Source organism: Pongo abelii, chromosome 6, assembly GCF_028885655.2.
Source record: "Pongo abelii isolate AG06213 chromosome 6, NHGRI_mPonAbe1-v2.0_pri, whole genome shotgun sequence".
Taxonomy (NCBI): Eukaryota; Metazoa; Chordata; class Mammalia; order Primates; family Hominidae; genus Pongo; species Pongo abelii.
The window spans coordinates 111,407,347-111,434,349 of NC_071991.2; the positions used below are offsets into that span (position 1 = coordinate 111,407,347).

The 27,003-nt window shown below is 34.5% G+C and overlaps 1 protein-coding gene across 17 annotated transcripts in view; it reads left to right on the forward strand.

Annotated features, from left to right (window-relative positions):
• The window catches only part of FOXP2 (forkhead box P2), a 607,270-nt gene that overhangs the window by 226,199 nt on the left and 354,068 nt on the right, over positions 1-27,003 (forward strand). The window contains exon 1 of one of the 17 annotated variants that reach the window (XM_054559696.2): positions 12,108-12,216. The exons of the other annotated variants lie outside the window; for them this stretch is intronic. The gene's annotated coding sequence lies outside the window, so the exon portion shown is untranslated. Of the gene's footprint in view, positions 1-12,107; positions 12,217-27,003 lie in introns of those variants that run through there. 17 annotated transcript variants of the gene reach the window in all.

The following is a 27,003-nucleotide window of genomic DNA, read 5'->3' on the forward strand; positions in this document are numbered from 1 at the left end:
ATTGTAGCCTTTTCTTAAAAAAAATTCTTTATTACTCTACATTTTACTTTTAATTGTTAACCTTTTGCAATGGACTTGGTGCTTTAGTTCTGGGACCCCTTTCTCTCTTGTATACCTCCTGGGCCCTGGAACCTCTTTTGTTTTTGCCCCTGTACATGCTGCTGTATTTCACATCATAGTTCTTAGTGCCTTCAGACACTTGTGCACCCAGTGTCTTATACTCCTTACTAGCCAAGCTGGGTGGGGCAGGAGGAGGTTGCAGCAGAAGCCAGATGCATGAACTTGGCCCAGTCTTTATTATTATTTGCATTTACTCTCTTTTGAGTGGCCACCTGCTGGGCACTCAACCAAATGAACTTTTATGTATTCAGTTCACCCAAATCTCCATATTGAATAGGGAGGTCCTGATTGCCAACATTATTTATTTTGGGTTTGGGGATTCCATGATTCAGTAGCCATAGTCACATTGCCTTTTGTCTATGGTTGCTGGACTTGCTGTCCTATTCTCAAGAAAACAACATATTCTTTTTGCTTTTAGAAGAGTGAGGAGCAATCAGGATATCATTTGGGCAGCTTGTTTTATTTCTACCTCTCTCTTTTTAGCCTCTAAACATTATCTTAACTCCCATTCATTAGTCCTTATTCACCCCTCATCTAATACATAGGTGAGAACATTCGTTTATGGAACCCAGAGAGCCTTTTCATTTCTTCAAACCTGACCCAGAGAACCCTTTTCCTTCCTGTTCCAGCAAACCATGTCTCTGTTAACATCTTATCCTTTGTCAAACCTGTTGGGTTTAGGGTTTGAGTTTACCTAATAGTCTAGCAATTAGTCTATTATTATTTCATGGATACTGGCAGGACACGTGAGATGTCAGGGTCAGAGTCAAATAACTGAATTATAGCACAGCAGGCAGCATAAGCAACAGCATTTTTGTGTTGGTTCCCCTTGCCTCAAGTCTTACAGCGATGTCTACAGCCCAGATGGATGCTGTGTATGCAGTGGGGCTGCAGTGAGTTTGGGAAATCCACCACTTTGTAGCAAGCAGTAAGCTAGCCTGCTCTTTGTCTTGGCGGGAAACATTACCTAATTCCTCAAAGTTGCACACTGTAAACACAACCCTGATAAATGGCCTGGGGCAAGAGCAATCAAGGGCTTCTTGGCACACCTAGCAGAATGTGGAGAAACTTGAGAGACCCATGGAGAATCCATCAAAAGGTCTTTATAGAGTTGCACTTCCTGCTTCTGCATCTTGTCTCTCGGAGTATTTTATAACCTACCATTTTTGTGAAGAGGGGGAAATACAGTGACTGAACATCTTCACAGTGCAATCACTTAGAGAGTCCAGAAATTCTCTGAAAATAAGGAAAGTTTCTAGACTCACTACATGCATAATTCAGGGAAATAAAAATGTGGGGTTACATTCTGTGTCTGAAAGTTTCCAAGCTAAAAGACACCACTATGAACATAAGTTTATAGAATAACATAGCTTTGGCTCTTCTGTGATGAATTATTTGGCTCAGTGTTAACAATTTACACATGACTTTTAGGACATTAATCTTCAAAGATACTTCCACTGATTATTTGGAACATCTTTCTGGAGAAGACAGTCTCTAAAATGGAGAATTTTTGGTAAAGATGCCACAGAATATAATCTTACATTTCCATTTTACTAAATTGTTAATCTATTAAAGGTAAAACAAAAATATTGTCATTATTTGAAATTGTATAATTTTGTATAATGTCAAAAATAACTTCAAGAAAGGATATATAATTCTAACACATATCACCTGTACGTATTATGTTTAGGATAATTATAATCCAACATTTTATCTTGAGTCTAGTTGTAACTGATCAATATTTTTTCAAACTGAAAGTCTGGCTCCATTAGTGGTTTATACATTAATTTAGTGGATTGCAACCAGCATATTTAAAAATGTAATGTAATAGAATAAATAGAACAGAACAGAAATCAGAACCAAAAGAACAGAATAAAATGGAAAATACATGCTATTATGGATTAATATCCTGTGAAACTTTTATTTATGTGTATTTGAGTTCTCAGTGCTAATTACATTTTTTTCTTGCTATGGAATATGGTCATGGTAGTTTGAAAGATTATCATAAGTAATGAAACAGCATTATATTTTATATAATATAATAATTTATATTATTTTATTGTTATATTTTATATATAATATATATAATATATGAAACTGTTTCCTTTCTGTTGACAGATATAACTGTAAAAAGCTGTGTTTGGTAAAATTTCTGGTCATTTTTCTCTGCCTCAGCTGTCTTTTGCTAAGTAAGCTGTCATAGATGCACCTTTGCTCTTTGCTTCCTTCAGACAGCATGGGTAGTGTATGGACCATAGACCTACAGTGCTCCGAATCACCTGAACAATCTCCACTGAGCAATCTTCACATAGTTCAATTGGATGAAAAAGCCTATGATATTGTATTAATATAAAGATATAGTCTTATATGAAATAACGGTGACCTTTTGACTAAAGGAAGGTTTGAGGCTAAGAAAGTTTAAGGCTATCTTATTCATCTTTGTGTTCCTAGTACCTGGCCTCATGTTGGTATGTAGTAGGTACCTAATAAGCACTTGCTGAATTAATGAGTAAACAGGTGACCACATTATAAATTTGGAAAGAAGCTATATTGGCAATTGATAAGGTATGTCTCTCAAATAAGGAGAATGATTTTCTTTGTAATGTGTTGTCTGCCTTATTATCAACAGCTGTGTGTTTTGTGAGGCATGGTCTCCATATTCCACTAAAACTATTAATAAAATGGATAAAGTAATGCTGCTTTTTGTGTCCTGTGTGCAATGATTGTATAGATGGCTATTTATTTAACATTTCTCATGCATTGCTGTTTACTTCTGAAAGAGAAAAAAAGTGGTTCTAAAACGATAAGCACCACCTTTAAGCATTCTAACACTTGCCACAAAAATCTGATAGTATTTTTGTCAGCCAGGTGCATATATTTTGCCTCCGTAACACTAAACAATGTCAATCCAGGTTCCGTCACTGTCTTTGTGTTGGCTTTTTCCCAAACTCTGTGAGGGTTAATTGTTTACATTTCCTCTCTGGGAATTTTATGGGAAGTTTCCTGGGAATTTAATAGGCAATGGAAGGAAACTAATGTTCATTAAACAAGAAAATGATTTAGGCATTGTATTAGGCACATTTTCTCATTTATCTATTATTAACAAGTACCCGTATTATAGAAGAAGAGTCTGAGGAGCATAAAGTTTAAATACTGCCAAAGCCCATACAAGTAGTAAGTGGTTCAGTTAATATTTAAATTCAGACTTATCAGGCTCCTTGGTTTCTGTTCCAGTAGACCTCTGTTATTCAATCATTTCTAATTGATAAAACCATGTTATGAATGTAAATGTCGACCATACTGTTGCATGAAATATTAAATTTTGGGCTAGATGGAGTGTTCTAGGCATCCATACCAGCTATTTTTTTGGTTTTGTTTTCTGTCCCTTGTATTATAAAAAAGAAAATCACTATACATGCACACATACACACACACACACACACATGAATACAGTCAATTCTTGTTACTTGCCATAATTATGTTCTGTGAAGTCACCACAAACACTCAGTTAGTGAACACTGAACCATTGCTCCTCAGAGGAATACAGGGAGGGCTAGGTTCCTGTAAGACTCTGGTCAGAACATTTCCATCAGTTGATCAATATATAACCTTGTTTTATGTGTATTTCTGTTTTTAAAACACTGTATTTAGTATATATTGTTGCCTCACTGTAGCCAATGTCACTATAGCTCATGCCTGAGAAAAGCTTATTTAACTAACATACATATTTTCCCCATAGGGCATATCACAACCTTTTTACACTTAGGAACAGTAGTCAACACTTCAGTACTACATTTGGGACCTATTTTAAACAGTGAAATCACCAACAAAAAGCACAGATACGGCACTAAATAGACTGTGAAAAATACGTTTGTTTACAATATGAGAACTGGAACAGGAAGGCAGAGTGTCACCTTGTCTAACTTCAGCTGGGTGTGTGCATGTCAGGCAACTCAAATTTTTTGCTGCGTACATGTCTGTGAATGACCACAAAAGTGTTGTATTGCTTTTTCAATCACAAACACATAGGTGAATTTGCAAATATGGAATCAGCAAGAAAACAGGGATCAACTGTGCATACATGTATAATTATCGAAAGTGTTTTATCAAAGTATACATTACTCTAATTCTCCAACATCATGTTCTCGACCAGTTCATTCATTCAGCATATATACTGAGCATATACAGTGTGAAAGGCACTGTTGTCGGCACTACAGATTTAGTAGTCAACAAAACAGGTATAGTCCCTACTTTCTTTGATGATACAGTATATTTTTGTAAAAGTGAGTAATATGCTAAGTGATGATATGCACCATAAAGAAAAAGCAAGAGAAAAATACAGACTGACATTGATGGAACTTTTTTACATAAAGTGGGTGAGGAAGACCTAACTCGTATGGTGGCTTTATAGTTGGGACCTGAAGGAGACAAAGGAGCGAGCCCTGTAGATATGATAGAAGAGCATTCCCAAGAGAGGAAACTGCAAATGCAAAAGCCTAGGAGAGTTTCATGTTTGAAGCATTGCTCAGAGAGGGCCAGGATTTTAGGGGATGAGGTCAGAAAGTTAGAAAGTATTATAGAGTCTTTAGGACATAAGCCCATGATACCCAAAATCTCTTTTATAAAAAACTTTCTAATGTATTTTTTTAAAATTCTTTCTCCTATAAAGAAATGAATTGCCTTGTGAATGATATAAACAAGATTTTGTTATTAACAAGTGATTGAGGTACTTAATCCTACTTCAGGGCAACTTCTGGGTCCATACGAAAACTTACCCGGAATCACCTGCTCCAGTTTAAGTTTCAATATTAGGACAAGGACTTGCAGTGTCTGCTTAAAGTTTGGTTTAACTTTTCCTGGGGAAGTGAAAGTAGGATTTTCAGCTATTTGTTTCTGATTACTTCTAAATAAAATTTTAGTTGTTTTGTTACTCCCTCCACCCACGTCCCCTGGTCCTCCATCTTTCCCAGGAATTCTGGGTACCTAGTGAGATTTCTGTGATTTTTCCCAATTCTTGCAGTTGTCCCAATGTATCACCTGTTGAGAGACAGTCATTAGAGCTATGACGCACCTTATCTTGGTATAACAGTGGATATGTTTGAATATAAGCAATAGATCGAAACCAATAACTTAGAGATGCTTTATTTTGATGAGTGGATTTGAGAGAGTAGGGATGGTAAGTGACACAGTGGAAGTCTAAAATTACAGGATAATATTTAAACCGTGCAGTGCTTTGCACATAATAAATGTTTAGTTAATGTCCTATGATCAACTAATGAATGGAAGCTCCACTAAAATATAAACACAATTTAGTTGCTTCATACTATCTCCACATCTGCCACCTTAATGCAAGCCACCATCACCTCCTGCCTAGAATTTTGCCATAGCTTCTAGTTAGTCTAAGTCTACAATTGATCTCCTGCAGTCTGTTTTTGTTCAGCACAGCAGTTAAAGAGATTCTTTTAAAATTCAGATCATGTCACGTCATAATTTAAAACCCTCCATCCCCTCCCTCCCTTTGCTTCAGGATCTACTGACATTTCCTAAAAATAGAATAAAAAATCCTTAAGATGATCTACAAAACAGTATACAATCTAATTTCAGATCTTATTACCCTCCCTGTCCTTCATTCTGGTCTTGCCACAGTAGCCTTCTTGCTGTTTCTTAAACACACTAAACACACTAAGTATGCTCCCACCTCAGGGCCTTTGCAGCAGCTGTTCCCTCTGACTGGGTTACTCTTCCTCCATTTATCTGCATGGCTGACTCCCATCAGCTCCTTGAAGTTTTTGCTTGTCACTTTCGCCATAAGGGCAGTCCTGACAATCCTAATTAAATTTGCAATTCTATACCACATCAACTAATCACTCTCATCCTAATCTAATTTTTCACATTTTTCTCATTTCTCATTAGAAGAATTTCTAATTTTTCTCATTTTCCAATTTACTGTTCTAATTTTAATAATTTTCTTCACTCACTGAAATGTGGACTGTTTGGGGAGTGATGCGGAGGCTTTAGTTAGGATTTTGTTTTTGTTTTATTTTCTCCTCTGGAAATGCTTCTCCTGGATCTAGACCCATTTAAATCCTAGCCATTCTTCAAGTTCCAATTTAGATATGCAGATGAAGAATTCTTTGTACTTCTTTGCTACAGTATGTTTTCTACTTAGCATGATGACTCTCTTTGTATTACAGTATTTTTCCATTTTCACAGAAAGCATATTTGAGCATATTTACAAAAGAAAGAGGTTTATTGGACTTACAGTTCCACATGGCTGGGGTGGCCTCACAATCATGGTGGAAGGCAAGGAGGAGCAAGTCACATTGTATGAGGATGGCAGCAGGCAAAGAGAGAGCATGTGCAGAGAACCTCCTGTTTTTAAAACTATCAGCTCTATTGAGACCCATTCGCTATCACAAGAACAACATGGGAAAGACCCATCCCCATGAATCAGTCACCTCCCACTGGGTCCCTCCCACAACACATGGGAATTATGGGAGCTACACAATGAGATTTGGATGGGGACACAGAGCCAAACCATATGAACTACCAAAATATGTGGTCATTTTAACAGGAAAATCAATAAAGAAAAATCTGGACATTTGTTATTTTGGTTGCTGGCTGCTAGTTTATTTGGATTTATAATTGGGTATTGTCATGTAGATGAGTCCAATTTGTACATTTTGAATTCTGTTTTTATAATTATTTATTTGCTAACTTACTACATTTCAGAGTCTAAAAGTGAAATCTTTAATATTCAGGTCCCTGGGAAATCTACTCATTGTTTCCATCACTGATGCAGATTTCAGATTTGGAGTCATACTGGAATTCTAGATAAAGCATCCTGTTTCTTCCTGTTCAGTAGAAGAATGAGGTGGGATCATTCCCATATATACTCATAATATATGCTTTTTAAAGCCACCATTTCCCAGCATTCTGCTTCCTTTATTTTCAGTTAGGTCACCTCTGATTTGTTGGCTGTATACTGCTTGCACTGGACTACCCATCACTTCCTGAATACATCATGCCAGTCCAAGAATATGTGTTTATTTTTGATATCCAGAAGGACTGGTCTCTTGCCTCAGTTTTCTCTTTATCACTTCAACTTTCAAAACCCTGCTTTAAAAAGCCAACTCTGTTTTGAAGTCTTCCAGATATAATTCAGCCCTACCACCTCGGTGTTCTTAAGGCGTTTTATATATTATACCTCTATCATAGAACTACTCATTGTTCAAGTTACTTAATTACGTGTTTGTTTGTTTTTTATATTTCCCTGCTCCCATGTCACTATATTGTAACTTCTTTGTTTATTTTTATATTCTGGCACCACATTCAATACTGATTCACAGAGATCTAAAACATTCTAGTTATTCAGTCACTCTGTCCTGTGTGGCAGGTAGGACTTACGTATCTTCAGAATATTTGAGGAGTCATTCTCAAGAGTCTCTCATGAGTGCTCAAATTACCTGTTCCACAAGTCTGTCTTCATAGCTGCATGTTGCATCTTCCAGTCTCTGTTCTTAAGTTACCTTGACCAATCTTGTGAGACTTACACAAAATATAAGGCCCCTCCCTGCAGAGGGACAACCTTCTCAACTCCACCCTAAGAAAACAGAACATTTCTAGCTCCTGGAAAACTTGAAGACTACCAAAGACCGAAGACCTGTGGAAGAAAGGAGGAAGGGCAAGCCCTACCTTCATCAATAAGATAAAGATTTCCACCTCCTAGAGGTTCCTGTGCTCCTAAGGCAACATTTACTTTTTTAAATATAAAATTAAAAATTCTATGGGAACTAATTTGCTTTGGATTATTTCACTGTTGTTTGAACTTTTCCAGACAAGGAAAGACGATTTTTTCTATATTTGTGTGACAAAAGGGATATTCTGACAGCCTCCTTCCCCTTCCCTCAGAAAAAGTTTTAGAAGGAGAGTTAGGTAACAAGGAGCCTTGCTATTCTGCAACCATGAATATCTAGTAACTTTTATTTATTTATTTATTTATTTATTTATTTATTTATTTATTTGTTTATGAGACAGAGTCTTGCTCTGTTGCCCAGGCTGGAGTGCAGTGGCGCTATCTCGGCTCACTGCAACAACCTCTGCCTCCTGGGTTCAAGCGATTCTCCTGCCCCAGGTTCCCGAGTAGCTGGGACTACAGGTGCCTGCCACCACGCCCGGCTAATTTTTTGTATTTTTAGTAGAGACAGGGTTTCACTGTGTTAGCCAGGATGGTCTTTTTCTCCTGACCTCCTGGTCTGCCTGCCTAGGCCTCTCAAAGTGCTGGGATTACAGGTGTGAGCCACCTGGCCTGGCCTCTAGTAACTTTTAAATAAAGTTGTCTCATTAAAAATAGTTCCCATTCTACTTTACCAGGAAATCTGCTACAAACAATTGTTTAGAGCAGCATCTCATAATCCCAGGGCATTATTCTCTACTTCCTTTTGCAGCAAAAGTGTGTATAAGGCACAGTGGATAATACAGGAATATATAATTTTATGCATTTTATAATTTTAATTCAGGATGTTTTTGCAAGCTGGTAGGGTCTCCATGACATGTACTTGAAACAGAATCAGATTTATTGAGCATCCAGTCCAGGTACATTTTTGGTTTACATTATTTCATTTTAAATTTCCAAAAACATTTTCAAAGTAAATACTTTTATTTACAGTTTGTATGTGAGAAAGCTTAGACTAAGAATTTGTCCATAGCTATTAAATAGAGAAAGCCAGGCTTAAGTTGTAGACCTTCTTATCTCCAAAGCTCATGCAATTTTTCTATGCTGTGTTGATGATTTTATTATTAGCCAAAAATAAATGACATGAGAATTTCAGAGAATTCCTTTTTTTTTGTTTGCTTGTTTGAGATAGGGTCTGGCTCTGTCACCCAGGCTGGAGTGCAGTGGGTGCCATCATAGTTCACTATAGCCTAGACCTCCTGGGCTCAAGCAATCCCCCTGCCTTAGCCTCCTGAGTAACTGGAATTACAGGTACATGCCATCATGCCCAGCTAATATTTTATTTTTTTGTAGTGATAGAGTCTCACTGTATTATTGCCCAGGCTGCTGTCACACTCCTAGACTCAAGCAGTCTTCCTGCCTTGGCCTCCCCAAGTGCTGGGATTACAGGCATGAGCCACCATACCCTGCCAGATAATTGCTTTATATGAAAGCTCATTTAAAAAATTTTACATTTAAGCTGGGTGTGGTGGCTCATGCTTGCAATCCCTGCACTTTGGGAGGCCAAGGCAGGGGGACTGCTTGAGGCCAGCCTGGGCAACATAGTGAGACTTTATCTCTACAAAACATTAATATAAATAAAACAAATATTTACATTTGATTTTCCCCTGCCATATACAGATGCACAGCATTAAAGCACATATAGTTCCATTAAATCTTAACAATTACTGTAGTAGACATTTTTTTCAATTTTGCAGACAAGGAAACTGAGATAGAGAGGTTAAATAAAATGTACACATTTTAACTGGTGAAGCACGTATTTGAAACCAGATTTTTCTAAGGCTAGAGTCCATACTCTAAAAAAATGTGGTACTTTATCTCATACAAACCTAGTATTCACATTTGTTAGTGTCAAATGTAGTGTTTACTGTAAATTAAGTTGTGTTGTGACATTTTGTATACCAAATTGATTTTGTGTTTATATACACGTATTTTGTTGTTTGATATTTATGTGTGTTTGTGTGTGAGGGAGATTTACGTTTTGTATGGCTGCTTCTCATTTGATTTTATATTTAAGCAAAATTAATTTTATTGTCATCAATGTCACAGAGAACTTGTGTGTATTGAAAGGCATGAGTTCTTTAGCAGATTTATATCTAACTCATTAATATTCTTAGTTCCATATTTTATATTCAAATTTACTTCTGCATACATTAGTTTACATAGGGTATTTGTATATATCAAGGCATGTTTATGTATGTGATTTTTTGACATGTTTTCTACCATCTATGGGTATACGCCCCGTACAAACACATCAGAGCCTCTCTTTATACAATGACAATCCGTTATCTATTTTAATTTTACAACAAATATTTTCAAAATGGGATAGTTCCTATTACCGGAGGTTAAACTGTAATTTGAGTTTATCTGCCCCAGACTAAAATCAGCACAGCAGTACATTGCCTTTGTCATACTGTTAAACATTGTGAAATTGTCTTTCTCATTGGTTTTATGCAAAGAGAAATCCATTCGTTGTACAAGTACAGAAAAATGAATTTAATATCTATTATTTTAAATATGAGAGAGGGAGGATGCATTAATAGATTTATGTATAACACATATATATCCAAAAAGAGTGAGTTGCTGAAAAGACTTCTCACTAGGAAAAGGTAATCATTCTAAGTCAGAGTTACAATGATTTATCCCCCCAAAAATACGATATTGGAAAAGGAGATACTTTCCAATTTGTCATTCGATTCAGTTACTCATTTTTAAAAGAAATAATTGTTTTCCTATAGATTAGCCATTTGAAAAGAATTGCATTTAAGTATTCTTGTAAGTTGGTTTTATTTAAACAATATGAAATACCATCAGAGCACTTATAATTTTCCTCCCAGGAACAAGTACAGTCTAAAAACACTTACACTGTTGTTACTTTTAGATTTTGTCTTTAGCATTTTATTGTCTCAAGTGGCTTCACAGCCATTACAACTAAAATGTAGAGACCAAAGTTTTATCGCTTTTCTAGATTCAAACTAGAAGTTCTATGTTAGAGCTGGAGTTATTCTTCAAGATGAGGAACTCTTACTCTTTTTTATTTTAAAGATTCTGTCAATCCATATGCCTATCAATATTTTGGAACTAAGATTCTTTCTGTGTCACCATATGTTTGACTTTTAAAGCAAGAGATTGTGATTCTGGCCTCATCACAGTCTTTACACATAGAATCTGTTGTTGGAATTTTCTGTCACTAGGACCTTTTTTTCTTCAAATTCAGCATTGTAAATCCTCCTATTCTCCCAGTACAATGTCTTGCTTTTATTTTTAAAAAATATTTCTTTCAAATGTGTTTCTTTTGTTCACTTCTTTGGCCATATCCCAGTCTTTTTTTATGTACAGATACCATGTTATTAGCTAAAAAATAAATGCCAAAAGAATTTCAGATAACTACTCTGTAGAAAATCTCATTTTAAAAACTTACATTTAATTTTCCTCTACTATATACTGACAGTTCCCTTTGAGCTAGCCTGTTTATTTATCTGGTCTTGTTGCACATTTGAAACTTTCTCACTTTAACTTCTTCAAGGAAATTTGTGTTTACATTTTGTCAGGCCTCCATCTTCTATACTTTTTGCTAGATTATTGCTTGCTGATATTGAGGTTTTTTTCTTTTTAACCTCAGATATAGTTTTCCATTCTTTCCTTTTTCTCTAGTTGCATATGACATGTGCCTGTCTTCAACATATTGCCTATTCCCAATAATTATTCCCAATAATTGGCGACTGTTATCTATCTATGAATGGGATTTAATAACCAATCTCATTACAGAAATGGTATTATTATATCATCATTTTACCTTTATACTCTATCAAAATATTTGCTTAGGAACATTTTAATATTTATTACGTTTTAAAAAATTGACCCTTTGCTATTTATCAGTGCTAGTAATTATTTTGTCATAAGTTATAAAATTCATGAGCAAAAACGGATTTATAAGTTTTGTTTTCTTTTTAAAAAATCCAGTTCCTTTGGGAGATAAATGTTCTTTTTAATTTTTGTGGGCACATAGTAGGTGTATGTATTAATATTTATGGAGTACATGAGATGTTTTGATACAGGCATGCAATGAGAAATAATCATATCATGGAGAATGAGGTATTCATCTCCTCAAGCATTTATCCTTTATGTTACAAGTAGATTTATGTTCTTACATTAAACTTTTAAGTATTCAGTACTGTTGTACAGGTAAATTTAATTCTTTAAAAAATGTATTATTGGTGCAAATAATAGTCTATAAAGATTTCCAACTTAATATGATGTTGTTTTACATAATGTAGGAGGATCAAAACACTGGACAATGGGGAAGTTAGATGTCTCTGATTGTTTTTGCTTCTGAACCATATACCCAGACTATCCAGAATGTAAGTTTATATGACTAGTAGTATTTGAAATTCCATATAGTCTTCCATTTTTTTCCATGTTATTCTCTTGTATCCTTTCTTTCAAATAAGATTAAACATTTTTTCTCTAAAAAATGTACAAAATATAAGCAAAAATGACATATTTTATCCTGGATCACATGGTAAATTTCAGAACATAGTAGGATATATGAAGTTAAAATACAAATAATCATGACTGATAATTTTTTTAAATCCTTGCATTTTGGAAAATCTAATTTTCTCTGTATATATCTGTAAACATTAAATTTATCTGTTCTATCTTAAAGAATTATAGGATTTTGTATATTCCATCATTTCAGAAAGATTTTAGTCAATTTGCTGCCATTATAATAAACAATGGATCTAGTCAAAGTTAGAGGAAATATATGGAGGAAAATAATAAAGCTAGAATAGGAATGGATCACAGAAATATTTTCTGTTTAGACCTGTTCGGTTGCTGAGATGGGTTTCCATCTATCTTTGATCTACTTAGCAGCTAAATTAAAGGAGGCAACATACTCAGTTATAAGATGAATGCTGTGTATAAAAAAAATTTAAGCAGCTGCTAGGTGGAATCATAGTTTTTCCAGATGCTTAGACCTACAATAATTTCGTCTAGTTCTCATGAAGACACACTGTGTAATATAGTGTATAAGCAGTAACCCCGTAATAGATACAACAAAGCTATTTCTTATGATAATAGTCAGTGTGTGACAAGTAGGTAACTCCAATGTGAAGTTCAGTAAAATCAATGTAAGAGGTGCTAACACGTTGCATTTGTCGTTAGAATTAGTTCATTCATGGTCTGATCAGATTGAGATGTAAAATGCAGACTATCTGGCCTGAGTAACACATGCTCTGTATGTCATTTAGGCAATCCTCCATAAATATTATTTCTTTCAACTAGAATTTTGATAAGGATTAGATAGCAAAGAGTACAAAGTTTGTACTCTTCAGCAAGAACATAAGGTTCAGAAATCTTACCTGGCTTAGCTGGATTATCTAAGGAGAATATAAAGTTGAAGAGTCTATAAATTAAGGACCCTAAACCAGAACCTTGTCTGAATAAATGGGCCCCAGTTTCACCTACTCATGGGAATGGGTTTAGAAAAAGTGAATGGGAAGAGCGAAAATCATGTGCAAAAACATTTCAGAATTCATTCCAAAGTACATGATTAGGAATGTAAAGTCCTAAAATTTATCTATAGGATATGATCTGTGGCTCCTAATGGGATGCCTAGTACTTGTTTGGGGGCACAGGGACTCTGCTTTCATTGCAAGGGGTAAACCAAACATTTATTCTGTAATATCTTTTGATAAATAATAAATCCAAAGTAAAGATTAGCATATTGGAATGCATTCTTCTGTACAGTATTTACCAGATACTGATAGACTATGCATTTTTCTCTGAGCATGGCCAAGATAATAATTTCACTCAAGAAAATATTCAAAGTAGTTGCTTTTAATTACCTACCATAGTCACAGGTAAAACTTGAGGAAATATTCAAATAAAGTTTACTTTTAAGAAATTTAGCTTCCTACTGAATAGGATACATATCTTCAAAGAATAAAAATATTTTAGGGATAATATAGTCAGTAGTTTTTATTAACCTGTATTGGACGTCCTTCAAATGACCTACATTTATTTTCTTTCTCATGGGCTTTACATAGGATAGATTACTCTCTCCTGCACCTCACACCTGCTTTGTTAATGACCTTTCATCCTTTGGCACAGAGCACAGAAATTCACTTCCTCTAGGAAGGCTTCTGAATTGCAGACCTGATTAAGTCCAGCTGATATTTGATCTCATTGCATCTTGTACTTTCCCTTCGTATCAGTGATCACAGTTTGCTATTATATATTTGTATGATTACTAATTTTTGTCTTCATACCCTGAGGAACTGACTGTGTACTTTCTTCTCCTTCTGTTAGCCAGGTACTTAGCAGTAGGTGGAACACATTTATTCAGATCTTTGTTGAATGAGTACTTGAATGAATGAATGAATGAATGAATGAATGAATGAACAAGTGAAGTAGCATTAAAATTCCTATCTGGTCTATCAAACTGAAATTTAATTTAGTCACCATTTAATAAATGTTTTGCCTCTTGAAGTTATTACACCAAAAAAGCACTATTAAATATTTCCTGATACTATGTAGGTCATACTACATTTTTTAACAGTTATTTTACTTTGTGTTTTCTTTTTTTTTCAAGATGGAGTCTTGCTCTGTTGCCCAGGCTGGAGTGCAGTGTTGTGATCTTGGCTCACCACAACCTCTGCCTCCTGGGTTCAAGATATTCTCCTGCCTCAGCCTCCCGAATAGCTGGGACTAGAGGCATGCACCATCATGCCCAGCTAATTTTTGTATTTTTAGTAGAGACAGGGTTTGACTATGTTGGCCAGGCTGGTCTCAAACTCCTGACCTCGTGATCTGCCTGCCTCAGCCTCCCAAAGTGCTGGGATTACAGGCGTGAGCCACTGTGCCTGGCCTCTTCTGTTTTGTTTTGTCTTGTCTTGTCTTTTTTCTTTTTTTTTCATGATACCATACCATTTTTCACTATGTAAGTTTTATTTATTTATTTTTATTTACTTATTTTTTCTTTTCTTTTCTATTTTATTTTTTGGTAGAGCCTCACTCTGTCACCCAGCTTGGAGTCCAGTGGCACTATCATAGCTCACTGCAGCCTCAACTTTCTGGGCTCCAGCAATCTCCCCACCTCAGCCTCCCTAGTAGCTGGGCCTAAAGGTGCATACCACCATATTTGGCTAATTTTTTTTTTTTTCTTGTAGAGATGGGGTTTTGCCATGTTTCCCAGGCTAGCCTCAACTCTTAGGCTCAAATGATCCTCCTATCCCAGCCTCCCAAAGTGCTGAGATTACAGGTGTGAGCCACTGCCCTCAGCCCTTTCTTTTTTTTTTTTTTTTTTTTTTTGTGACAGAGTCTCACTCTGTCACCCAGGCTGGAGTCCCGTGGCGCGATCTCGGCTCACTGCAAACTCTGCCTCCTGGATTCACGCCATTCTCCTGCCTCAGCCTCCCGAGTAGCTGGGACTACAGGCGCCTGCCACCAAGCCCGGCTAATTTTTTGTATTTTTAGTAGAGACAGGGTTTCACCGTGTTAGCCAGGATGGTCTTTTTCTCCTGACCTCGTGATCCTCCTGCCTCGGCCTCCCAGAGTGCTGGGATTACAGGCGTCAGCCACCGCGCCCTGCCTCAGCCCTTTCTTTTCATAATATTCTGACTTAGATGGACATGCAGTAACAATAATAATCCTTATAATGGATATTAAAATTTAAGACACTTCAACTAATTAGAATAAAGCTATGGAGTCAGAAGTAAGCAAGCAAACAAAAATATAAAGAGTCTCTAATTCGTGTCTTACCTTCTATTACCTTTATACTGAAATACATGCCCTTTACTTGTTATTGCTCCTAGTTTACCTGACTTCCTAGGCCACTGCCCACTGAAGTCCATATTTTTGATGGGGAATCAAAAGGAATAGCCTCATATAGAAGAAAATAGCATTTTTAGAATCCTTTGAAATAATGCACATACTAACCATGATATACTCTCTGGATTCATTCAGTGAATGTGCAATCACTCTTAGTACATTATGCTGATAACCATGAAATAGAAGGAAGAGACCAAGTTATCTTTTTTTGTGTACACCTTGAGATGGGGAAGGAACTATACAGCAATAAACTATTTTGAAATCACAGACTTCAATTTGATTTAAAAATCCTACTGAACAAAGACATTTATTTTTGGTCTACTTAAAAAATGGATCGAGTATTGATTGAATGCTGTTTGCCTTTAGTTATTTTGAAAGATTAATAATTTGTAGCACTTAATTCCCCATGATGATGAGTAAATAAAAACATTATTATGGTTAGGCCAAAAAATTGTGTTATCTGGCCGGGCAGGTGGCTCACGCCTGTAATCCCAGCACTTTGGGAGGCTGAGGCAGGCGGATCACCTGAGGTCAGGAGTTCAAGACCAGCCTGGCCAACATGGTGAAACCTGGTCTTTACTAAAAATAGAAAAAATTCGCTGGGCGTAGTGGTGGGTGCCTGTAATCCCAACTACTCAGGAGGCTGAGACAAGAGAATCTCTTGAACCCAGGAGGCAGAGGTTGCAGTGAGCCAAGATCGTGCCATTGCACTCCAGCCTGGGTGACAAGAGTGAAACTCCGTCTCAAAAAAAAAAAAAAAAAGAAAAGAAAAAAGAAAAGGAAATTGTGTTATCTGAGAAAACATATTTGATGAGCATAGGCTTTTGCCTTAATATGAACATATAATAGAGATACCATGCCATTTTTCACTATGTAAGTTTTATTTATTTATTTATTTATTTATTTTATGAGATGAAGTCTTGCTGTGTCACCCAGGCTGGAGGGCAGTGGCACGATATCGGCTCACTGCAACCCCCGCCTCCCATGCTCAAGGAGTTCTCCTGCCTCAGCCTCCCAAGTAGCTGGGATTACAGGCGTGTGCCACCATACCTGGCTAATTTTTGTATTTTTAGTAGAGAAGGGGTTTCACCATATTGGCCAGGCTAGTCTCAAATTCCTGACCTCGAGATCCGCCCACCTCGGCCTCCCAAAGTGCTGGGATTACAGGTGTAAGCCACTGCGCACAGCCCATTACTTCAGTTTTTCTTTTAGTTATTATAGTTACATATGATAACTGTTTATCATTTTCAGTTTACCTAATTTAGATTGATTTAATTGTTCATCACAATGAGTAATTCTTGTTGCCCTTGATTCAAGTCTGTGGATTTTTTCCTCTAATAAGGTTTTAATCGACATTATCCCTATGACATGCTGTGTATGCTTTCATTTACTTATTTTAAAATATTAGTAGATTTGAAGTTTAATATAGAATGGCTATTTGTGCGTCTACTTCTTTGCCTAGCAACTTGCATTCTATCATTAAAAAGTTTAATTTCTGACTTATGAGGCATATATGAAATATGGCAAAGATAAAGTTCATAACTGAAGGAGAAATATTATGTGAGGCTGGGTACGGTGGCTCACACCTATAATCCTAGCACTTTGGGTGGCTGAAGCAGGAGGATCCCTTGAGCTCAGGAGTTTGAGGACAGCCTGGGCAACATAGGGAGACCTTGTCTCTAAAAAAAAAAAAATTATATATATATATATATATATATACACACATAATTTTTATATATACATAATATATATAATGTGAATATACATCTATTTGTATGAGTATTGTTGCATGATGTCTTGCCAGAATAGTAGAAGGAAATGTTTTGCAACTCTGGAGAAACTTATATGAATCATAAACGTAAAGTAACTTGTAAGAAGAGGACAAACTATCAGAAGTCCCCTAATTAGCTTTGAAGAAAGTCATTCATATTAGTTATTTAGTCTCAATAAAGGTGTATGTTTTTATATAAGGAAAAAACAATAAATCTGACAATAATATCTGTTGATAGTTTCGATGCCACACCCCACAAAAATAATAAGCTGAGATAGCTGAAGAGGCAAAGGTGTAGCACTGTTATAACAACAACTGGGGATCCCTTCCTTCAAACCCAGACTCCTTCTGTAGCTATGAAGTATGAATTACCTAAATCTAACAAAAAATTTACAAATATCTATTCTAATTTGTAGTTGAAGGAGACCTGTCTTTGCTTCCTTTATTCTTATGAAGCCTTTGTGTTTGGCACCAAGTGAAGTCCATGATGAAGTTTCTTTATTATATCTTTATTAAATTCTCATCCATTGTTATTTAAATAGTTGGAGTACAAATCTGAGCAAAACAACCTTATAAAATACCTTTGATAAATAAGACAAATAAATCTAAAGAATAAAACTATTTGTAAACTGTAAACATGTTCATTTGAATTAAAATTTAGTTTTATAATTAATACGAAATACACTACCTGAGCCTGTAATAAAGTCCTGTTATAAAGAGTTTTAAAATTCCTTTATTGGAAAAGTCTCAGGTTAATGTGATAGCAATAATGGTTAAAATAGGAAAAGATATCATAGTGATCAAATGTAAAGGAATTCTTTTAATATCAATATATAACCTTAGAAGACATTAAGATTGTGTTAGCAATAATAGCTAAGATTAAGCACTAAGATGAAGCTTAATGTATAAAATTTAATATTCTTGGCTAGTGTGCCAAAAAATATGTAAACTGGTCATTGGATTGGCTGTGGAGGAAAACGTGTCAGCTTCTTCTCAGGCTAGGAAGTCTTTGTTAAATTTCTCCAAGGAATAACATTACTTTCATATCTTAACTAGAATAAGTGCATGAAGTCTTTTTCTGACATTTTCTTTTTTTTTTTTTCTTTTGTTTTTAGAGACAGAGTCTCGCTCTGTTGCCCAGGCTGGAGTGCAGTGGCCCAATCTTGGCTTACTGCAGCTTCTGCCTCCCGGGTTCAAGTGATTTTCTTGCATTACAGGCACGCGCCATCATACCTGGCTAATTTTTGTATTTTTACTAGAGATGGGGTTTTCGCCATGTTCGCCAGGATGGTCTCAAACTCCTGACCTCAAGTGATCCACCCACTTCAGCCTCCCAAAATGCTAGGATTACAGGTGTGAGCCACTGCACCTGGGCTTCTGACATTTTCAATAGTTGCATATCAGATGTGCAACAAATGACAACTCTGTATTAATTAACGAAAAAGCATACCCGCTTACTAAATTACTAACATACTATGATTAGTCCAAGTGAACCCCATCAAGTTGTTTGCTGTCTGTACCTCTGTGTGTGGGCATATGAACGTGTGTGTGTGTGTGTGTGTGTGTGCGCGCGCACGCATGAGTAGGGGCTAATGTTTTGAGACTATTGCCAATGATGGCAGTAAAAGTTGTTTAATGAACTAAATACGGACACGTGCAGGTTTTATTGTTATTTAAATAATTTAGTTGACAAAGTTATTTATTTTTACTTTCTGGAAGAGTAAAATATCTCACTTGAGCTAAGCATAATTCAGTTGTTTTCTTCCTTCATGAAATGGGTTTATAATTGTGTAACAAACCGTGGTGATTTGGACAATCAGTAATGCATTGTTGCTGCATGAGGAGGGTTTTATCTCTTATTTTTCAGGTGGAGGGATTGCTCTTACTGTTTAAAGACAAAACTATATAATATATACATTATATCTTGATTTCTAATTTTCAGCTATCGGAATGTCTGAGCATATTGAAGGATGACTAGAATTTACTGCTTCACAAACAAGCATTTTTCACATACTGTATTTTATTTGTCTTTTTCTGAGCATCTCTTTTTTATTTTCCTTCTCCTGACTACAAATACTGCTACTGTAGAAGAAGGAAAAGTTAAGACTCAAATATAGTGTTAAAAATAAGGGTGGTTTGGGGTGAGAAATTTGTTGCCCCCATTCATTGTTCTGTCGATGCTGTCTTGTAGAGTTCTGGGATTTGTTAAACATCAATCAGGAATAAGTTTAAAAGAGTTGGTGATGCTGGCTCTGCTTCTACCACGGAAAATGTAGAAATGTCAATGATAAATCTTATCCTAGGAGGAAAAACATGCTACATTATTGAAAACTTCAAAAGTTTTCTGTCCCTTACTTCTCTGAAAGAACTATTAAAAGATCAGGATCAGTGCAGGTTGGAAGAACTGAAGAACGTATGGAAGATATATTTCATGAAGAAAAAAATGTTAGGATACTGCAGGTTCCTTTCTACCACAAGACAAAACAGTCTGCAAGCCAGTATTTGGTGGGGAAAAAATAGATAATTCTCAGAGGAATAATAATATTTCTAAATTACAAAAAATAAACTGCCAGTGACTCCATGCCTCATATTATTTGGGGAAAGAATAATAGTAATAATGACAAATATTTTAGGGTAATTCCAAAGCCCTCCCTTTCCCTGGAAGAGAAAAGATTATTCATTTGAAGAATTGTTAACCAGGTGGTAACTTCCATTTCGTTTAGTTTGGAGAAGGAGGAATTTTTAGAACCAAAAAGCTTAATAAATCACATCTTCTTTTACTTTTTTGCTACTGCTAGGTTTTCCTCACTTAATTTTTTTCAGTGACTGTAATTAAGTTCTCCTCAGGCTTCTGTGCTTAGAGGTTATTTTCACCATTCAAAAAATAAGCAGCCACATTTATGAGGCCAAGCATGGGTGGCTTACGCCTGTAATCCCAGCACATCGGAAGGCCGAGGCGGGCAGATCATTTGAGACCAGGAGTTCGGGACCAGCCTGGCTAAAATGGTGAAACCCCATCTCTACTAAAAATATAAAAATTAGTCAGTCATGGTGGCACACGCCTAGAGTGCAGCACATTGGAAGGCTAAGGTGGGCAGATCATTTGAGGCCAGGAGTTCGAGACCAGCTTGGCCAACATGGTGAAACCCCGTCTCTAGTAAACATACAAAAATTAGCTGGGTGTGGTGGCACATGCCTGTAGTCCCAGCTATTCAGTAGGCTGAGGCAGGAGAATTGCTTGAACCCAGTAGGCAGAGGGTGCATTGAGCCAAGATCGCACCACTGCCTTCCAGCTTGGGTGACCGAGTGAGACTCCATCTCAATTAAAGAAAAAAAGCTACATTTATACTTGGTGCGGAAAAAGGTTCTCTGTAGCTTCTTCTCCTTACTTGCATTAAATCAATTTTGTATGAAATTTGGAGTGTTGTACTGCAGGATATCACAAAGGAAATGCAAAATTATTTGATTTAGGATAGTTATTTAAGAAATACATTTTTAAGAGTCAATATTTTTAAATCTTGCATTGTAGTTTAAGATGCTTCTTTAGTTTTCTCACTTTCTGGTAAAATTTTAAATTGAAATACCTTGGATTATACATTCAATAGAAAAGAAATGTGCAGTAGATCAACTGTGAGTCATTGAAAGTAATAAATGATAATTCATTCATTGCATGCTCTATTCCTGGGTTAAAACTGTGTCCATTAGTGCTTGAGTCTGAAAGAGACACACCTGTCCTTAAAGTGTAATTTCGTATTTGTTTGGAATAAGTCTAGGAAGTAAGGAAGTAGCTCCCAAATTCAAACTTCTCAGCTAAAAAAAAAAAAATCTGTTAATTTAATGACCCTAGAGAGAATGATAAATGGAGCAGGGATCATTTATAGTGTAAGTTTTCATATTTAAGCATTATTATTATGGATTTTTAAATTTAACATAGTTTCCAAAGATGATGCTGAAATTTAAAGAAATAAAGTAACTCCTGACAAATCTAGTATTTAGTTTGTGGTACATATTTCTCAAGTTAGTGGAAAAAAATCAATGTCCCTTTACTGGAGATTAAAAAAAAAGAAGAAAAAAAAACCCATAGAGAAACTGGGTTCAAATTTGAGACGAATGTTTTACCGGGTTGGAGTTGATATTTACATTCCCAATGAGTTTTTCTTCCAAACAAACTGATTTTTGTCAATTAAGATAATGAATTTACTTCATTTATGAAGTAATACCTTTAACTTTTAAAGATCGAAAATGATCATAAATGAGAATCAGGTTTTGTGAGCTAGAATGGACAACTTGTAGATTTTTAAATAAAGGATATCTCTCTCTCTCTCTCTCTCTCTGTGTATATATATATATATAGATAAATCTATATATATTTATATATATATAGAAATCTATATATATATATATAGAAATCCAAGTATGACTTCATACTTATTTATCTTTCAAGATTTTAAAGGTGTTCCTAATATTTTACACAAAAGCATGTGCACTAGATATGGTTGCAAAATACTGGGTGATGAGTTATACTGCCATTCTCTGCTTTCCTGTGAACTCCTTTATTTGTATAGTAGCTATATGCTCAGACGTTGAAAATATAAAAAGTGAAGTACCCTGAAAAGTATCACATGATGGCACTGTTTCCATTTCCACATCCAATATTATGAAATAAAGCTATAATAAACTGGTATTAAGAATGGGGTGTAATGCCAGCGTATTTTGTATAATTTATGTAAAATAAAAATCTAACCACTATGGTTATTAATATGGGTACGAAAGTGAATTCATAGATTTTTCACAAAATGTTTTGTAAAAGCTTGCATTTCTATAATGTCTGTAATTTAGATCACAAAGAAACAATTTATCTAGATATTAACAATTTTAGTAACACAGAAAACAGCTTCATTAATTACTTGAGTTGCTTTACAAACTATTTTTTAAAATAGAATATTTTATGTTATATTTCAGTTTTAATTGGGAAGAAATAACGCTGTATCATACATGAGATTTATCTGTGGCAAATATGACCATTTGCATGGAATTATTTCTGAAGAATGCAAAGAAAGTGTATAAATAATATTGAAAAGTACATGGATCAGTGTTTGAAGGGATCAAGCACAATTTTAAAGTAAACAAAATTTAAATGTGGCCAACCTGAATATTTAAAGGGTTCATTAATCTGAGAAATGTAAATGTTAAATGGTGTGTGATTTCAACTACCATTATTTATTATGGTAAACAGTCTTTCCTATATAATAGGCATGAAAAAATGGTGTGGAGTGATTTTCATCTCAGGAATGAGAGTACAATAATTTTCTATTCCTAACAAAAAAGAAAAAAAAATGATCAAAATGTGATGTGATATATAGTGAAGTACTATTTAGATGTGGATGTTTAAAGATGAACCAAGCACCAGGATTTCACCAAATTTTATCTATAATAATGAATTAATAATAGTGGATATAGATACATCTTCCCAGTGGCATGAGTGTGTTAAAAAAGATATAAAGCTCTATGGACTTGAAATGATGCCCCTCTAGTGATGTTAAAGAACCTAATGGCCAGAATTTGGAAGTGCAGCAAGTGAGTGCTGTAAGAATATTTTTAAATGTGATCAGTTTATATTTGTTTTAATATGAGAGAAAAAAATACTTTGCACAATTTTCCTTTTAATTTTTCTATGAACTTGTCTCTGGGGGAAAACATACATATGAAGTTTTCTTACTGTATTCTTTTAAAAATAAATATGAAAAATAATCATGCAGGTAAACCAATTCCAAATATTTATCTTAACAACATCCCCAAAATCTTAAAGGTATATACTAGGCATAAACCTTAAACCTTTAATCACAGTGGAGATAAATTCCTCCTACAAAAAGAAATGTGTAAAGTAGAACTATTCTGATATATTATTCTATGTAATCATTTTTCAAGTCTGTCTTTAAACAAGTAGTTACATCTTATTATAAAGACAATAAATAAATACATTTTCCTAGAAATCCATCTTGAAATAAGGATTTCTTGCACCCTAGTTTCAAGAATACATTGGTGTCATATCACCTCCTTTGGGAAAGTGACAGTTTGCATAATACTTTTCACATAAGAGAAAAATTTAAATAATGATATTGAGGAAATTGTTGAAACATTGCCTAATGGTATAGTAACAAAAAGTATTCATAAATCTCTACTGTAGAAGAAAAAATATACACTACAATAATCTGTTCATTTGTCTTAGAAGAGAGGAGAAAAAAACCCAGAATACTGAAATGGGAAATTTCCATGTTCACTGTATTTCACCATGCAAATTACTTGCAATTTCCAAATGCCAGTGTTACTTTTCAGGACAAATTTCACACAAAAGGAATTCAGTGATTATTCATCCAGTTTAATTAATTCAATTAAATAAGTCTGATGCTGTCAGGTGTTCTTTTAATAATTGAATCAACATGCAGATACATAATAAGCATAAAAGCGTTTCTATGGCTGCAGTTAATTTAGATCCAAAAGAATCTGCTGCTCCTCTACATTTGATATAGATTATTCTATAATATTTCAGTAATGGGTTGCACAAAGGCTGGCTTTTAATTCTTTGCTTTCTCGAATGTCTTTATATATAATGGTTTAAAACAGAAGGTGTTCAAGAGAGGGTGACCTTTTTTCCATTACCATGGTTCCTGTCATTAATGCATTATAATTTTCTTTAGAAGTCTGGAAAAATGTGTATGTGTGCAATACGTAGCAGGTATGAATCAAAGTGTGTCAGTGAAAGTTTAGAATTGTCTGTTATTACTTTTTAAAAGAAAAGATTCATGGGACACATTTTATTGTTCTCAGTATATATTTATTTTTCTTGCTATGAGCAGTTCAACTATTTTTACATATTCTAATAAGACTTAAAATTTTGGATTTTTATGCTATAATAGTCATCTTACTAATATTCTAAAAATAATATGTATTATAACTAAATTTAAAACAAAGACGAGAGTGGTTGTTATTTTTATTTTTGCATAAAGATAACCTCACATACAGTATTAAATTACAAAAGGATATTAATCATATATAAAGAATAAAGACTGGGGTAAATGGTTTACTTGGAGTTCTCAGCAGTGCTTGATGTCATAATTATTGTAAATATTAATTGCTGTGCTAAAAATGTAAGGAAGCCGATTTTGTATTAGATGAAAAATGAAAATAGACTGTGTACTGGTAAATAGATAATCATACAAAAGTAATTGGGGTTTTAAAACCCCAATCTATTCTGCCAGCATGAGCTCGTTTGCATGTTAATCACAAGAGTGATTTCCTACTTCACAAGGAAGTCCACACTCTTTCATAACCACTTTTAATTGCGTTTAAAATGATTCAGGTTTGTAACATTAGAAATGAAGGCGTATCTGTGTCAAATTAATAAAAATGTCCCTGAAAATCTTTATAGCCTATAAATACTCAAATATTTTAAGGACTTCTATTTTTAATTGGAATATGTAGAGGCCTATTGTATATTTTGAGTGTTATTAATGATAGCATAGCTTTGGTACAATGTGCCAGTTTTTAAAGGTAGATCACTTAAAATATAGTTTTATTATATTTTCAATTATGTGGAATTTTCTTTAATTTTAATATGCAAGTACACTGAAACTTAATTTTAAATTTTTACAATAAAATATGAGCTTACAATAAAAGAATGTAACATTGAAATTTTGTAGGTTACTTAGTTTTTATAAATTCTTATGGCAAATGACTTCATCATTCAATCCTCCCTGGATGCACACACTCTCAGTATAAAATTTTTATGAGCAATAATAAGCTTTTCAATAACAAAATTTAATGTTGAAAGTTATTAACTATTTTCAACTATATTATTTTAGTATTAACTAAAAGCATTTTATTACTAACAGTAAATATTAAAATTATCATTTAAAAACTATGAAATAAGAAAATGTGCTAAATCAAAAAATATTTTTGACTTAAAAATCATCAGTGTCATGTTTCCAGTACCAATGTAAATGATATTTTAGTGTTCATATCCTGAAAATTTCTTTTACTCTGTCATACATAATAAGTAAATGTCAGATTAAGACAAAATTATTTATTTGCAGAGCATAAGAAAGGATCGCATTTTTTGGTAAATTCACTAAGTGTAGTCTGATCAAATCACAAAAATACAAAAACTGAATTCTTGTCAAGATGTTCACACACACACACACACACACACATCTACATACATATTTGATGAAAAGTTTGATCATTAAAGAAAAAGTCACAATTTAAAAGGATATATTTGCCATAATCACCAGGTGTTATTTCTAATATAAATGACCAAGATGATGTTTCTATAATATAGCTTTCCATGCTCTGGAGATTAAAACTACCAAAACAGATCTATTAAATTTTTCATGGGGAGGGTCCACAAGGGATGATAAGCCAATATTTCTTGTCCCATATTCCAGATGTTTTATGTAGTTCTGCATCTTTCTAAACTAAATTGTAGCTTTTCCAGAAAAAAGTGTACTATTGAGACTGAGATGAAAGGCAAGAGCTGTTGAAATGTTAATTTTACTATCTACTGTTGAGGTCTGCAACCTTTTTTATATTTTTTTCTTAGTCCCAGTAGCTCAGTTCTGTTTTATGAATGTTGTGGTATTTCAGTTGTTTGAAGTTTATAAACTAAGAGCATGATTTTGACTTAATAAAACTGAGTGCCACATGGTATATGATAATGTGATAAACTTTACCTTAGTGATTCCCTCTTTAGACTTTGATGTAGTAAGAATGATTTAAATGTGATTGTGATCATCAGCAATATAGTAATGAATATAATTAGTGTTGTTTTGCTTTTGCTTTTTGTGAACTTTTTTTTAGAAGCTCGACAGATGATAACATAAGGAAGTAAATGTTTGGTAGAAATTACCCTGTTTCTTTCATATGTTTAGTTTTACTGTTTGGATTTTTTGCTACATCATGGGTCCAACAGAACATTTCCTGAAGCTTTACTTTATTTCAGGAGCAGCTGGGTGTGGTGTTAGTAACACCCTTCTGAGATAATCAACCTGAGAGAGGTGTCTTGATTCTCCAGTATCAAATCCTTGCATTGGTCTAGGACATGTTATAACTTTTTAATTCTTATATTCCTTTTTGTGAGTTCATAACTATTTTTGTGACTGTATTTACAAATCCCTGTGTTAAAAGAATCCAATTTCCCCTTTTTTTGGAATCTGTTGCTCTTTTAAAGTCAGAGTAAGATACAGTTTTGTTTATGATTACCTAGAATTAAAGCTCATTTATACAAAGGTCTTTTACAAGATAGGGATTCTTATACTTTTTAATATTTTATGTAGTAGGTGAATATAATTGAGTTTATGTTTCTGCAGTAGTTTGCTTTGCCTTGCTTTTGCTCAGCAAGTTGTTTGGCAAAATAAAAATATAAAAAAACGGAGCCACTTTCAGTTGGCCATTTGACTTTAAATAGCAACTGGTAGTATCCAATCTCTATAATTGATTCAGTCAAAAAAAAACTCCAAAACCTGTTCCTTCAGTACCCAATACTGTT